Raw genomic sequence first — 9,481 nt, forward strand, 5'->3', positions numbered from 1 at the left:
GAGAGACTTAAGATCCCAAAAAATGATTTAATTAGAATACCATGAAGTATTGTGAAATACTATATATTAAGGCTTTATATATAGGCTTAATAAACAGATTAGAGTGACTCGTGAAGGACCAGCACCACCTCCTCTTGTTCGATAGTTTGAGGAATATATCTTTCAGAATCCAGGATTAAGATTTAGGAGCTCATTTTTATTCCACCTCCTTTCCTGAAAGTCTGTCTTGCAGAATTGACTAAAAATTAATCTTCACATTAATTCCTAATTATTTTGCAATTCTTTTTGTCAGTTCTTCTTGACCTGTTTTTCTCTTCCAGCTTTCCTGGACTATTGTATAGCACTCATAAATGATTAAATAAAAAATAATGGTAGTTATTAAGATTGATATGGTTTGGAATTGGTAAAATGTGCTTGGAAAAAAATCACAATAAAACAATGTTTTAATGTTTAAGTTTGGAATATTAACTGACATGAATGAATGCTATATAAATATTGTTTCATGTTAACATAATGTTTATAAATGGAATCTTATTGTAAAGTGTTACTAAAGTTATATATATATATATATATATATATATATATATATATATATATATATATATATATATATATATATTGTTCTGTGAATGTGATTTTAAAGTCTAGATGATTCGGATTAACCCTTTAACTGCCATATCTTTTAAACCTCACTGCCAGAGGGATAATTGTGAATGCATGTGCCCGCTGGGGCACAGTTTACCTGATGCCACCGGGGTGGCGATGGCACTGGTGGCTTGAGCCCGCCATCGCTGCTTGCAGCTATATTTTTTATTATTATTATTATTATTTTTTTTTCTAACGTTACGGGGGCTTTTGGGGTCCTTAACATGCTCGAAAACTCTTGAAAATTGGCACACAGATTGGAACCTGCGGCCATCAGGGTCGGGCAGAGACTGATACACGGGCGTGGCACAGGGGCTCTACAGCGCCCCCTGGAATACTGAGGGCCATATATCACACATACTTGCACGTAGACACATGAAACTCGGTACACATGTAGATCTCATTAAACCAAACAACTTTCGTACTGCATGTCATAGGCTCCGCCCAACAGGAAGTTGGCTATTTAGGGTTTATTATTCATATTTTTGGTCAAAGTTGTGGGGCTTTTGGGGTCCCTAACATACTCAAAAACTCTTGAAAATTTGCACACACTTTGGAATCTGTGCCCTTTAGGAGCCTGCAGAGGCTGGGACCCGGGCGTGGCACAGGGGCTCTACGGCGCCCCCTGGAACACAGTCATAAATGTTGATGTATAGCTCACACATACTTGCACATATTCATATGAAACTCAGTACACATATAGATCTCATTGTGCCAAACAATTTTCGTATTGCATGTCATTGGGCTCCGCCCAACAGGAAGTCAGCTATTTAGAGTTATGTAAAAAGCGCATGCTCTGGAATTTGATATACTTGTCATAGGTTTTTTACTCGTTTACCACCAAACTCGGTCAACATGATCTCAAGACATTGGGGATGAAAAATTGCCAGGGGATTTTTGATATCTCGAACGGTTTGCTCGTGGCGAGGCATTGAATTATGGCGAGAATTGAGAAACAGGAAGTGTCTAATACCATCCACATACATTTCCTGATTTCAATCAAACTTCATCAGATTATTCATTGTATGATGTCGATCACATATATGTGACTATTAGGAGTCAAAGTTATAGCGCCACCAACTGGCAGCAGGAAGTGTGTCATTTTCAAAATGCTTGGAATTCAGCATCTTATTTTTACTCGATTTGCTTCAAACTTCATCAGAATAATGTTAAAACACAGCCGATATAAATCTACTGGGGGGATATTGATATCTAAAAATATTGTTGCCGTGGCAACATGTCAAACTGGAATACTTCTCAGGTGATTTTGAGGCATATAACATGCTTAGAATTTCATCAAACTCAGAACACATATCAGTATTAGTGACAGCTAGACACTGGCAAAAGTTCATAAGAGGGTGTGGAAGAGGCACTCTATAGCGCCACCTTTTGTCAAAAGTGGGGGGGTTAGTTTTAGCTACAAACACCAAACTCAGTACAAAAATTGTTCTTTTTAAGACGGACAACTTTCTAATTCACAGTCATCAGCTACGACCAACAGGAAGTTGGCTATTTTTATTTGAATGTGGATTTTTTTACATTTAGCTGTGAATTAATGCATACTGCTCAGAGGAGAGTAACACTATACACACCAAACTTTGTCTACATGTTGAAAAAACATTGAGGAACTTAAATTGTGAATGGGTTTTGGATAGCTTGGATGGTTTAGTGGTGGTGATTTTTTTAAATGACAGTAAAAATGGAATTATTAATTTTCCTGCATTTTTAAATTCCAAACACTTCAAAACCTTTTTTCATACAGAAAAAAGTCATTCTGAGGAAATATGCATAGTTTCATGACTTTACAACACTGTATGGATAACAGAAAATTAAAAAACTGTCAGACATCTGATCTCACTCTATCCCCCTGTTTGAGTGTGTGTGCTTAGACTACCATTGGCTGAGAGAAATAGCGCCCCTACAGGTGCAATTCCCGCAAAAAAAAGGGAGGAGACTCTCTTTTATTTTCACTTTTAAATCGGTTAAAATACAAATAAATACTTGGATTTAATTCACACTGACAAGCTAAACCAACATATATGATTATTACCATGTCAGGGCTCATTAATAATTGATGTGTGGTCAGTGATACGTGAGAAACACGAGAGATGAATCACCGCTCTGAGCAGGAGCATGTGGAATGATGAGCTCAGAAAAAACGAGTTTATTCTTGTTTTATAGCTATTAAAATAAAGTATTGCAGCGATATCACACAATTCACCAATTAGAACACACCAAGAGCTAAATTCAGATGTTTTTGAACTGTTTGTGTGAAAACGAAATATTCGCGGCTGCCTATATCTGAAATCACTGCCTCTGATCAGCGCGTACAGTGTCACTAGTTCAAAACAAACTAATTTGTTCTTGTTTAAGAGCTTTTTCAAATAAAATATTGCCATAAATGCACACAATACACCCATTATAACACAGCAAGCTAAATGCAGGTGTTTGTGACCCGTTTATGTGTGCAAGACTATTTGAAAGCGCGACTGGCAGAATAACATATATCTCTCGAGCTGCAGGGTTCTGCCTTTCGTCGTAAGAACGAACACATCACGGACAAGATTATTTCAAAATACATAATAGCTTGGCTAATATAAACGAAAACAGCCACGTGAACATAAACTTTTGAGAAATAAATCTGAAGTGGATCTACTCGGTTTGAATATTAAGTGACCGCATTTACCTGCTTCTGTCTTCAATTTTAATCTATATATATAAAAAAGGAAACTCATTCGTCTTGGCTGCTTTTTTTAAATGTCTGTGCGTATTTATTTATTTATTTACTTTTTTATACATTTTGTATAATTTCATAGTTTATGTATTATAATTATAAAAACATAAATACATTTAGCCACTTACATAGAAATATCTTAGGCCTTATCCTTTTCTGACAGTTTTAGGGATTTTTTAAAAATCCTAAAAAACCTTATTTGTGCTGCAAATAATAATTTCAAAATCATTTGATACTGACCTATGACATCCTGTGACATGATATTTATTTGAATTTACATAATCTCATGGATGTAACAGTAAATCTGTTCAGCTCACAGATCAAGACTAAGCTGTAATGCAAGCAGAACTTTCACAAATGCTTATAGGTCAATAAAATCATTATTAAAAAAAACTTATAAATCATTTAAGGATTTGATAACACTGTAAAATAATGTCTAATTTGTTAACATTAGTAAATGCATTGGTAACACTTTATAATAACTGCACTCATTAGTAAATAGTCAGTTTATGCTTTATAAAGCCTTGTTTTAACATTAATAGTCAATACTAAGCAGTTTATAAATACAGCTATAAATAGCTTGTTCTTGATTTATAAGCACATATTTATTTCAATATGCAATAAAAGTAAACTGTACACTTGGAATATATATATATATATATATATATATATATATATATATATATATATATATATATATATATATATATAGTGGGAGACACGTTGGGGATGGTAAAGGTTTGTCCACTTGGTGGTGCTGTGGTTATGTTTAATTATATATATATATATATATATATATATATATATATATATATATATATATATATATATATATATATATGAAATTTGAACATGCACAATTATACAAAAATCACTTTTTAAAAACTACAACAAAAAATTTGTTTGGACTACAACAAGCATTTTCCGGGATTTGTGATATCACAAATATTGACGAATGGGATGTGAATTGGTTGAGCTGCACTAAAAAAAGGCAACGAGTGTGATATACACGTAGTTGACCATGAAGACTGGAAGAGAAAAAAATAACTATGAAGGAACTTTTCCTTTACTGATAAAATGAGCCAAAAAAGACATTTCACTCAGACTGAAAAAAAAAAAACAAAATTATTAGATCCTCATGAGAAATATTCAAAATTAGATCACTACAGTAATTACAAAGTAAAGACATGACCACTGGACAGCAAAATGCTTACTGGGTCAGAAGGGTCAGAAAGAAAAAAAAACAGATGGAGAAGAACAGAAACACCTAAATTGCAAAAGAATTAAAGTTAAGAATTAGGTGTGACACTATAATGGAGCATTTAGTCTAGAGTGCCACCATTTTCCAGAACTGCAACTTTCCTGGACTCTCAGAATTACAATGTGTCAGGTTCTGAGAGATGTAAAAGATCCCAAAAAAAGGACTTAATTAGAATAACATGATGTACTGTGGAATACTATATATTAAGAATTTATATATTGGCTTTATGAACGGAATATTTTGAGTGATTCTTGAAGGACTAGCATCCCCTCCTCTTGAACGACGGTTTGAGGAATATATCTTCCAGATAGTACCGCGACTCCCTATATGCAGAGTATGCAGTCTTCATAGGGCACCAACTTCCAGAGGGGACACCATCCCAGTTGCAAAAAAAAAAAAAACATTCACCATTCTCCCATTCGCACCTCATGTTTGCGGCTCAATTTTTGAATTTTGGATGGACATCAGCCTGGGTAAAGGACATAAGCAATCAGGCACAGAGAAAAGAAAATTAGAGAAAGTAAAAAAAAAAGAAAAACAGGCATAAATTTGGCTTGACATTGGACATTCGAGAGTCTCAAATTTAGGGACCGTCTCTAAAGTTATATGTGATCTTGTTATACACTTTTCTAACATCAGTAGCATTTGAAGAGTATGACTTACAGTCATAAAAACAACTGTAATTGTTCATCTACGTGACAGCTATAATGCACAATAAAATTAAATGTTTGATGTTTATTAAAACAAACTGTAAGTCATATGTAAATTATGCTACTTTTTCACATGGACTCAAAAGCAAATTTGAAGCTCAATAGCATTTGAGGAGAAAGACTTGCAGTCATAAAACAATTTTAATGTGTTAATTTAGGTGTCAGCTACAATGCACACCTTATACATTTTTTGTATATATTAAAATAAAGTGTTACTAAAGTTATATATATTGTTCTGTGTATGTGATTTCAAAGTCTAGATGGGTCGGATTAACCCTTTAACTGCCGTATCCCTTAAAACTTGATTGCCAGAGGGTTACTGTAAATGCTTATGCCCGCTGGGCACAGTTTTCCCGATGCCACCGGGGTGGCGTTGCACTGACGGCTTGAGCCCGCCATCGCTGCTTGCAGCTATATTTCTTCTTCTTCTTCTTCTTCTTCTTCTCCCGAATGAATCGCATTTTTGAGGGCTTTAAAATGCTCAAAAAGTCATGAAACTTTGCACACTCGTCAAACCTGGTGAAAATTTTCGTCTGATATAGGATTCAGAAGAGGGTGTGGCAAAATGGCTCGACAGCGCCACCTATACCAAGAAAATCAACAGCCTTCCAGCTATGTTTCACGTACATGCACGGAAATTGGCACACATATGTAACACACCAATACCTACAAAAAAGACTCTTGGAGCGAAATTCTAAACCCAACAGGAAGTCGGTTATTTTTAATATTATGAGCATATTTTGTGTAATTTTGGTCATTTCCATGTGTTGTATTTTAACGAACTCCTCCTAGAGAGTTCTTCAAATCAACACCAAATTTGGTATGCCTAATCTAAAGGCCTTTGCGATGTTAAATTGCGAAGATCCTGACTTTTCGTTGAAGGGCGTGTCCGTGGCGGCCTGGCGAATTTCGATGATTCGCCATGAAAAATGAAGTTGCTATAACTCACACATACAATGACCAATCTGCCCCAAACTTCACATGTTTGATGAGACTCCGAACCTGAACAGATTGACATGCCCATATTCAGTTATAGTCATAGCGCCACCTATTGGCAACAGGAAGTGACATATTTTACGCTGCGACGAACTACTCCTAGAAATTTTATGACATCAATGTCTTTTTTGTGGTCAGTCTAATCTTAAGGCCTGTGCGATGTTCAGTTGTGAAGATCTTGAGTTTTCGTTAAAAGGCTTGTTCATGGCGCCGCAACGAAGTTCGATGTCTCGCCATGCGAATAAAAGATGTTATAACTCAGGCATAAGATGTCCGATCTTCCCCAAACTTCACATGTGTGATAAGAGTCCTGGCCTGAACAGATCTTCAGGCCAATATTCCACCGGGTGTGGCAGAATGGCTCTATAGCGCCACCTATACACTTTCAACGGAGTGCGCCTCGAGCTATGTTTCACGTACATGTACAAAAATTTGTACACACATGTAACACTCCAATACCTACAAAAAAGTCTGTTGGTACGAAATCCGGATCCCAACAGGAAGTCGGTTATTTTGAATTTTCCCTTCAAAATTGCTGTTGTTTTTGCCATTTTCAGGGGTTGTACTTTAACGAACTCCTCCTAGAGATTTATTCAGATCAACACCAAACTTGGTCAGTGTAATCTAAAGCCCTTTGCGATAATAAATTGCGAAGGACTTGAGGTTTCGTTAAAGGGCGGGTCCATGGCGGCCTGACAAATTTCGATGTTTCGCCATGAAAAAGGAAGTTGCTGTAACTCAGACATACAATGTCCAATCTGCCCCAAACTTCACATGTTGGATAAGACTCTTGACCTGAACAGATCTACATGCCAATATTCAGTTATAGTCATAGCGCCACCTATTGGCAACAGGAAGTTACATATTTTACACTGCGACAAACTACTCCTAGAAATTTTATGACATCAATGTCTTTTTTGTGGTCAGTCTAATCTAAAGACCTGTGTGATGTTTAGTTGTGAAGATCTTGAGTTTTTGTTAAAAGGTGTGTCCATGGCACCGTGATGAAGTTCGATGTCTCGCCATGTGAATAAAAGATGTTATAACTCAGGCATAAAATGTCCGATCTTCCCCAAACTTCACATGTGTGATAAGAGTCCTGGCCTGAACACATCTGAAGGCCAATATTCCATCGGGTGTGGCAAAATGGCTCGATAGCGCCACCTATACATTTTCAACGGAGTGTGCCTCGAGCTATGTTTCACGTACATGTACAAAAATCGGTACACACATGTAACACACCAATATCTACGAAAAAGCCTCTTGGTACGAAATTCGAATCCCAACAGGAAGTCAGTTATTTAGAATTTTCTCTGCAAAATTAGTGTTGATTTGGTCATTTTCAGGAGTTGGACTTTAACGAACTCCTCCTAGAGATTTATTCAGATCAACACCAAACTTGGTCAGTGTAATCTAAAGCCTTTTGCGATCTTAATTTGCAAAGATCTTGAGGTTTCGTTAAAGGGCGTGTCCATGGCGGCCTGACAAATTTCGATGTTTCACCATGAAATAGGATGTTGTTGTAACTCAGGCATAAAATGTCCAATCCTCCCCAAACCTCACATGTTCGACAAAAGTCCTGCCCTGAACACATCTGAAGGCCAATATTCCACTATAATGATAGCGCCACCTGCTGGCAACAGGAAGATTGGCACATATATGGAATAAACATTGATATATTCTACTTATATTTATGAGTTTAAACGCATATTTCTCACCGTTCACCTATTAACTAAAGCCACTCGCTGCCGGTGAGCCTGGTGCGAGGGCCCGTTCATCGCTGCTTGCAGCTTTAATTAGGGCCCGAGCACCGATGGTGTGAGGACCCTCTTGGAATTGCTCCGTTTATTATTATTATTATTATTATTATTATTATTATTATTATTATTATTCTTCTTCTCCAAAATGAATCGCATTTTTGAGGGCCTAAACATGCTTGAAAAGTCATGAAACTTTGCACACACCTCAGAACTGGCGAAAATTTACGTCTGATATGGGTTTCAGAAGTGGGTGTGGCAAAATGGCTCAACAGCGCCACCTATACACGTTCAATGGTGTGCGCCTCGAGCTACGTTTCATGTACATGTATGAAAATCGGTATACTCATGTAACTCTCCAACACCTACAAAAAAGTCTCTTGGAGCAAAATCCGAAACCCAACAGGAAGTCGGTTATTACTAATATTATGAGCAAATTTTGTGTCATTTTTGTCATTTCCATGCGTTGTATTTTAACGAACTCCTCCTAGAGATTCATTCAGATCAACCCCAAATTTGGAATGCCTAATCTGAAGGCCTTTGCGATGTTAAATTGCGAAGCTTTTGAGTTTTCGTTAATGGGCGTGTCCGTGGCGGCCTGGCGAATTTCGATGATTCGCCATGAAAAAGGAAGTTGCTATAACTCAGACATACAATGACCAATCTGCCCCAAACTTCACATGTTTGATGAGACTCCTGACCTGAACAGATTGACATGCCCATATTCAGTTATAGTCATAGCGCCACCTATTGGCAACAGGAAGTGATATATTTTACACTGCGATGAACTACTCCTAGAAATTTTATGACATCAATGTATTTTTTGTGGTCAGTCTAATCTAAAGGCCTGTGTGATGTTAAGTTGTGAAGATCTTGAGTTTTCGTTAAAAGGCGTGTCCATGGCGCCGTCACGAATTTCAATGTCTCGCCATGGGAATAAAATATGTTATAACTCAGGCATAAAATGTCCGATCTTCCCCAAACTGCACATGTGTGATAAGAGTCCTGGCCTGAACACATCTGAAGGCCAAAATTCCATTAGGTGTGGCAAAATGGCTCGATAGCGCCACCTATACACTTTCAACAGAGTGCGCCTCGAGCTATGTTTCACGTACATGTACAAAAATCGGTATACACCTGTAACACACCAATACCTACAAAAAAGTCTCTTGGTACGAAATCCGAATCCCAACAGGAAGTCGGTTATTTAGAATTTTCTCTGCAAAATTGGCGTTGTTTTTGCAATTTTCAGGGGTTGTACTTTAACGAACTCCTCCTAGAGATTTATTCAGATCAACACCAAACCTGGTCAGTGTAATCTTAAGCCCTTTGCGATGTTAAATTGCGAAGATCTTTAGATTTCGTTAAAGGGCGTGTC

The sequence above is a fragment of the Carassius auratus genome, chromosome 47, assembly GCF_003368295.1.
Source record: "Carassius auratus strain Wakin chromosome 47, ASM336829v1, whole genome shotgun sequence".
Taxonomy (NCBI): Eukaryota; Metazoa; Chordata; class Actinopteri; order Cypriniformes; family Cyprinidae; genus Carassius; species Carassius auratus.